This window comes from Hibiscus syriacus, unplaced genomic scaffold (assembly GCF_006381635.1).
Source record: "Hibiscus syriacus cultivar Baekdansim isolate YM2019G1 unplaced genomic scaffold, ASM638163v2 tig00110610_pilon, whole genome shotgun sequence".
Lineage (NCBI taxonomy): Eukaryota > Viridiplantae > Streptophyta > Magnoliopsida > Malvales > Malvaceae > Hibiscus > Hibiscus syriacus.
In genome coordinates this window covers 1,586,022-1,592,922 of record NW_024062800.1, presented here as the reverse complement: position 1 = coordinate 1,592,922, position 6,901 = coordinate 1,586,022, and the positions used below count along the sequence as shown (strand labels likewise).

Below are 6,901 nucleotides of genomic sequence, written 5' to 3'. Positions count from 1 at the left end.
TTCTGAAAATCTCGGAGCCAAACCATTCAGTGAGGAATCGGTACCCCCTTGGGGGGGAATCGATTCCCTATGAGTAATCTGGAATATTAAAATCGGTTTTTTTATAACCGGTTTTTTTAAAACCGAAACCGGTTACACCGGTTAGGATATCCGGCCCTCCAAATCGGTTAGAAACCGAACCGGTTATTTTATAAACCGGTTTTTTTCTATGGGAAAAAACCGGATCGGATAAAAACCGATCCGGATCGGATTGAAATCCGAATTATGTGCAACCCTACTTGCAGCAAAGCAATAGGAAAATAAGTTATCTCCTGCCAACTACAAGGAAGAGATAAAATGGGTTGGAATCATAAAAGGTTCTACATAAAGTAGCAAGAAGATAATCTGCAAATTAATTAAGTCATAAAGCAGTTTAACACCGCAGCTTCTGAAAACATGTTATAAATTTGGCTTCAAAAACAGTAATCTGAACAGGCGAGTCAAGATTAGCTCTCGAGCAAAACGCCATACAAATATAAAACAATCAATGCCGAGAAAGTTGCTTTTACTGTGAATGGACGCATTCCATCCCATGTTGTGACAAAGTAACGGAAAGAAAGAAAGACCACTAATTATTATTGTTCAGATGGACGATTATAATGTCCTTCAGATAGAACCAAAGTTGATAGGCTCACGCAGGAACCTCTCCATCTGTTGTGCCCTTGTCTTAATGGACATGTCAAACACCTTTTGTCCAAACTCTACCACAAGCCCACCAAGAATACTAGGGTTGATCTGCCACAATCACAGCATTATAATATTTACAGCACTATTCACGAAAGAGAGGAGGCCAGGGTAGTAAAAACGAGAATAAATACCTTCTGTTCCAACTTAACCTGCTTCCCCTGCCCAATTATTTCCTGCAACGTCTCCTTTAGTTCTTTTTCCTCCTGAGGGGGAAGGGGCTGGTACAAAAAAGACGCATCAAATGAGAATAAGACGACCTCCAACTTCATACCCTTAACACTAGGATGCAGCCGGATAGATGCTGGTAAACATTTGATATCACCAACATCTGGCTTTTATAGGTTAAGAAAAACAATTTTGCAATCACAAAGACCTCAAGAGATTAACGGTACATATATAAATTGACAATTAGACCAAATATCATGTATCTACTTAATTGCTTTCATTGTTAAGCTGCATTCTTGTCCTTCAAAGGGAGATAAAGAGGATATATTGAAATTTCAGATTTAACACATTTCCTTGAAATGGTGATGAAACAGATAACTAAACTTAAATAGTACACTTACAATAACACTTGTGACAATTGCTTTAACTTCTCCCCTATGAGCCATGGTCAACTCCACAAATCTCTTTGCAATGCTTTCTATGTGCCTTAGCCTTCCATTCTCAGCCAATATAACTACCATGGATATATATAAAAACATCATAGAAGTATTTAATCCTTAAAAACAAGAAATCAAGAGTAATAAGGAATACAAAGCCATTGACAATAACGAAATACAAGTGCAGCTGTAGCACAGGCTAACATGCAAAGAACAAACTCCTGATGGAAGGCCATAAAGAAAACAAGCAACTGCAGCTATTATGATTTGCAAATCATAGCAGACACAAAAACACTATATGGAAACACATATATTTAGGAAAAAGGAAAAGAGAAACACATATAGATAAGAAAGAACCTCTTAGATAAAAAACAACTACAAAATTAAAGGGGCAAAAAAAGTCTCAACGGCAGGAAAAACAGCAATAAAAACATAAACATGGGTGAAAGGGGGGTTTCTATATTATAGTTCTATATTATAGACTATACTGACAAGATCAGATGGAGCATGATTTGGCCAAATACAAAGTGAAAGAAACTCGGTACATAATAAACTAGAACAAAGGAAAAGGTCAACCACAATATGTCAAGCTAAATATCCTGCTTAAATGAGTAGCTAGATAACAACATCTAGGTAGATTACTATCATACAATTAAAAAACTCTCTAAAACCATGCATGTAACATATGCTTTATATGCCAATGATAACTATCAATATTTCCTGCATCAGTTATAATACAAAAAGTAGCTACTTGAGACTCATTCCCTGAAATACCAAGAACGCTGATCACCTTATGTTTGGCATTTCAATTGGACATCAGACACCTATGTTCATAAAGAATGATCAAGGTAGCCTTAGTCTCAATTTCACAGATCATCACACACAAAATTGAACTTCGGGAAAGCCAGCAACAGCTCTAAACAATTTACATACTTCAGGTAAAAAATTTGTTACCCTAATTTCCGGTTTCCATACCCAAAAAGTTCTTTGTAACATCTGAAAATTTAGCTTCCCCGCATATTTCATTAATGGCTTTGACTCGTGTCTCTGCAGGTACTGACAGATCCTTGGTGAATTGAAAACAATTGACTTTTTTTCGATGCCTGAACAAGGTCAAGAAGTTCAGACTCAACCTTGTCCAGAGCATTTCCTTTTACTGATGCAAGGTACAGTGCAGACGCATAGTTTCCAGATCCCCCAAACAAAGCCAAAGGCACCTAAAAATGCCAATAACAACAAACAGAACAGAGTTAAAACGCATATAAACTTAACTTAATTCCACCATGTGCCTTTTACAACCAAGGTAAATGAGGCGATGAAATTGTTCAAAAGCATGAGCTAACTACAACATGTAAACCAAAACTATCACGAATTCATGGAAAACAACAGTTTTTTAAGTTAAGAAAGCCCCAATGTACCTTAACTTTCTCGTCCTTTTTGGGGAGGCGGTGGAATAATTCTTCGAAAGCTGTAAGAAACAAAAAGGGGAAAATCACACAGTATACAATTTAAATTTTAGCTCGACCACTACACTGCCGGGAAACGAAAGATGAAAATACCGATGACAATATAACAAAGCTCTGCAATATCCAGCCTAAGCAGTCAATTTGGACATCGCCATTTCATCTCACAACGAAACAATAACAGTAGCATAAAAACAAAGACAAATAAGTTCACATACAAAAAGGAAATAATATCGAAAATCAGATTTGGATCATTTCACGCGAGAAAATACAAGGTGCAATCGAACTAGGGTATAAAATACAATACAGAATAGAGGAAGGTAGCGATGAGAGAGATGACAATTACCTCGGGGCAGAGGAGAGTTTGGTGAAGAGTGGATCTGGGAGCGTGAGAAGAGAGAAGATCGGATCTCAACAGCCTGTGAAAGAGCGAGGAAGTGGATCTAAAGCGCGCTGCCATCGCCATTTCTGAACACGAACCCTAATTCTTGCTTTTGGTTCTGAAGATCGCTTCGTTTGTGTTTCTTCTGGCGTAGGGGGTGCGAGGGAGAATGTATTTGTGCCTGAGGATGAGATGTTATTGGGCTGGGCTTCATATGAATTTGGCTCATTATTTTACTTCCGAAAGAAGAATGAGTCAATTCTTTTCATCAGTCCGGTTATAACGGCTTGGGAAGAAAGAGTTTATTCTTTGTTTTTTTTTTCCATCCGCTTTAATTATTTGGCCTAACAGGACACCTTAAAAATTATTTAAGATTTACGATATTTTTTATAATCCAAGAAAAATTCGTCAGTTCGAGTTTCATGAGATATAATTTTATATTTCGAGCTTAATATTTTAATAATTCATGTGGAACTCGTCATCTCGAGGTGACAGGTTTCATTAAAAATATCTTTTTCAAATTATTATGTGAATTTAATGTTGGAAAGAAAAAATACATTAGAACTCATCACGTCGAGGTGACAAGTTCTGTTAGATTTTTTTTGCTCTCCAAAATGTGGTAGATTATGTTGAAAAGAACAATAAACTATGAATATTATATTAGACTTTCAGAAATGTACATTAGAAAGAAAAAACTACAAACTTAATACATTAACATAAAGATGTAAATATGACTAACCTTACGAATACCATAAACATTAAATAAAATCATTAACATAGCAGTATTGATTAAGAATTTTAATCTTCGTAATCAGTACTCGTCATAGGTAAGATTAAGTTCTTCAATTCCCCATTCTTTTTGTTGTTGTCGTTCACGTACGAATTGAAATCATCCTTCTGGATCTCCATCATCTATGTTTTTCTCTTGGTCATATGTCTGAGTTTGTGGGATATTCGAACTGAAAGTAATATCCTTTATGGTACGAGGAAGGTCGAGATCATCGAACTCTACAAACAAATCGATATTAGAGAAATAATGATAATAATATGTCTCAATCATTCTAGCAAGGTCTACATCATCGTTTAGATGAAACCTCGTGCATGATAGTGTAAATCTATAATATAAGGCTTTAAACTTTTCTGTTGTTTTAGCTATAATATTAGAGTAAAATGGCTTTAAACTCGCACATATTAATAGTTGTTGAAGATGATTAAATGAGATTTGAAAAGTTGGTGAAATTGGTCATTATTTGGCCTATGAGAAAACATTTTTCTGAAAAAGTTATAAATGCACCACAAAAAAGTTTTCTGATTTGAGTTGATACATCACTAAAAAGTTGTTGAAGGTGATGAGATACCACTATTTCATCCTTTGTCTGAAATGTTGTTTAAATTATGCATTAAATGGCCTCTAAAAAGTTGAAAAATATGATAATGCACCACTATTTCACCCGTTTTCTGAAAAGTTATTTAAATTATGCATTGAATGACCTCTGAAAAGTTACAGAAGATGATAATGCACTACTATTTCACCCATTTTTTAAAAGTTGTTTAAATTATTTCACTCAAGATATGTCAATTTTAGTGAATACAACACATGTAGAAAATCATATACGGGATTAATACGAGATTTTGTAAATATTACTTGATTATTTTAATATAATTTAATATGGAATGATACATTATCTTTTAGGATTAGATTTATTATTTTAGGAATTAATATCAAGTTAAAACATAATTTATTAGTATTTTATTAGTTAGTCATGTTACTACAAGGATTCCTCCAAACCTATATAAGGAGGCTCATTCCCTTAATAGTGCATATCATCTTTTTCTTTGAATAATAATATAACATGAGTACGCTTTTGCAAGAGTTGATGTTTTGTGCCTTCGAAGTATCTTTTCCTTTAAGTTCTTCCAAGTTCTTAAAAGAGAGATATTCACACTATAGTTTGCCTTCTCATTGTGATTAGGAGGGTTGGTTAGAACCGTATTGTCGAGTTTGCATTTTCATTGTGACTAGGAGGCTTTGGTGGGACTTATTGATCTATCTTCCATCACCAATAATTCATCATCTTCCTCCCCCGTCATCACGCCACCATCCTTGCCCCATTCTTAAGGTTTGCGTTAAGCATATACCTATCGGGGTAAATTTTTAAATCAGCTTTTACGAAGATCCAACCTTTAGAATTATGATCTGTCTTCTTCGTTGTGAACCTTATCTCATTATCTTTCCAACAAGCATTCATCCATCTGATCCATCTACAAAAGCCCCCTTGTCTCCCACCATAAGGTAAGTTAACTGAATTCTTTTATTACATGTTTTTCCTTTTTTCTTTTTATCTTATTTACCTTTTGGTACTTGAATTAAATTATCTTTTTTTATTGTCTTAACTAATCTTCTTTCTTAATATCAGCCTTCAAATTCCTAATCCAAACACCTTATTGTCACTCACATCATTCATTCATCCTCTCGTTCTTTGATCGAGTCTAAAGCTTTCTAGGTTTGATTCATCAACAAAGAGAAACGATCATCATTTGTTGCCGCTTCTTTATCAGATATCAAAGCAACCCTTGAGGTGGAAAGAAAGTTGGGAATTGAATTCAAGGTTCCGTTTAAGATGGTGGTGAAGATTTGAGGAGCTCGAGTCATGCTTATTTTTCTTCTACTTTTTCGCGTGTGATTACAATATTTAATGATTAAGTGTTCTGCTATGTCGTGGAAGTGAGAGAGTAGAGCAGAAAAATAAGAATGATTTTGTCGTGTTATCTTGTCATGCAAATGGTTGTGGATTTGGGTGAGAGTCCGAAAACTTATGGAGAAAAGTGATGATAACTAAATATGGTTTAGAGAGCAAAGCATTGCTTCCATATTCTTCTAAAGTGTGCAAAGTCTCGTAGGTGTGGAAAATATTGTCTCGCCCATAGGTAGTGTCGAATATCTTTTTTTTTCAAAATGTGCTCTTTAGGTTGGTGATGATGAGCGTATTGAGTTTCTGGGAGGATAGTTGGATCGAATTCTCATCCCTTAAGATGACTTTTCTACGCATTTCATGTTGCTATAAAGAAAATAGAGAAAGTTAGTGATTTCGTCTCTAGAGTTAATGGACATTGGGTTGATTAATAAAGTTATGAGAGTATGGTCGAATGAGAAAAAACATTTGGGAGAATTTCTAACATTTTTATTTGAGTGTGAGGTTTCGTTTGACTCGGATCATATGGTTGGAAAGGGTGTCGGAATGTTCATTATTTTCTAGCAACTTCTGTTTGTTTGAAGCTTCTTTAAGAGTTGAGAATGAAGGATTCTAAAAGCTAGTATGGTAAAAAATTGCTTCACCCAAAATTCCAGCTTTCTTGTGTCATCCACCGAAGAGTTCCAACTTTAGTTGATTTACAAAAAAAAAGGGTATTCAAAATTTTGGGTTTGTTGAGTGTGCTCTTTGTCACAAGAAGTCGAAAATGGTTAGTTATCTTTTTACCATTGTGGGGTCATTTGGGGAGTGTGGCAAAGATAGTGTAGGTTGTGGAATCTCTATCTCGTGGCCTAGTCCCAATTTACTTCGGATGTTGAATCATAATGTGAACAATATTGCTGACGCAGGGCGTTCGTTGGGGTTGAGAAGATGATTTTAGGGTCTTTTTTTGTTTCGTTGCAGGCTATTTGTGTGCGAATTGTTTTTCAGGATTGGTTGAAAGTTTGTTTCGATTTTTTATATTGATGCAGATAT

At 35.1% G+C, this 6,901-nt stretch overlaps 1 pseudogene; it reads right to left on the bottom strand.

Moving 5' to 3' along the window:
- Positions 1-428: 428 nt before the first annotated feature.
- On the bottom strand, positions 429-3,334 carry LOC120135521 (annotated as a pseudogene).
- Positions 3,335-6,901: the final 3,567 nt, after the last annotated feature.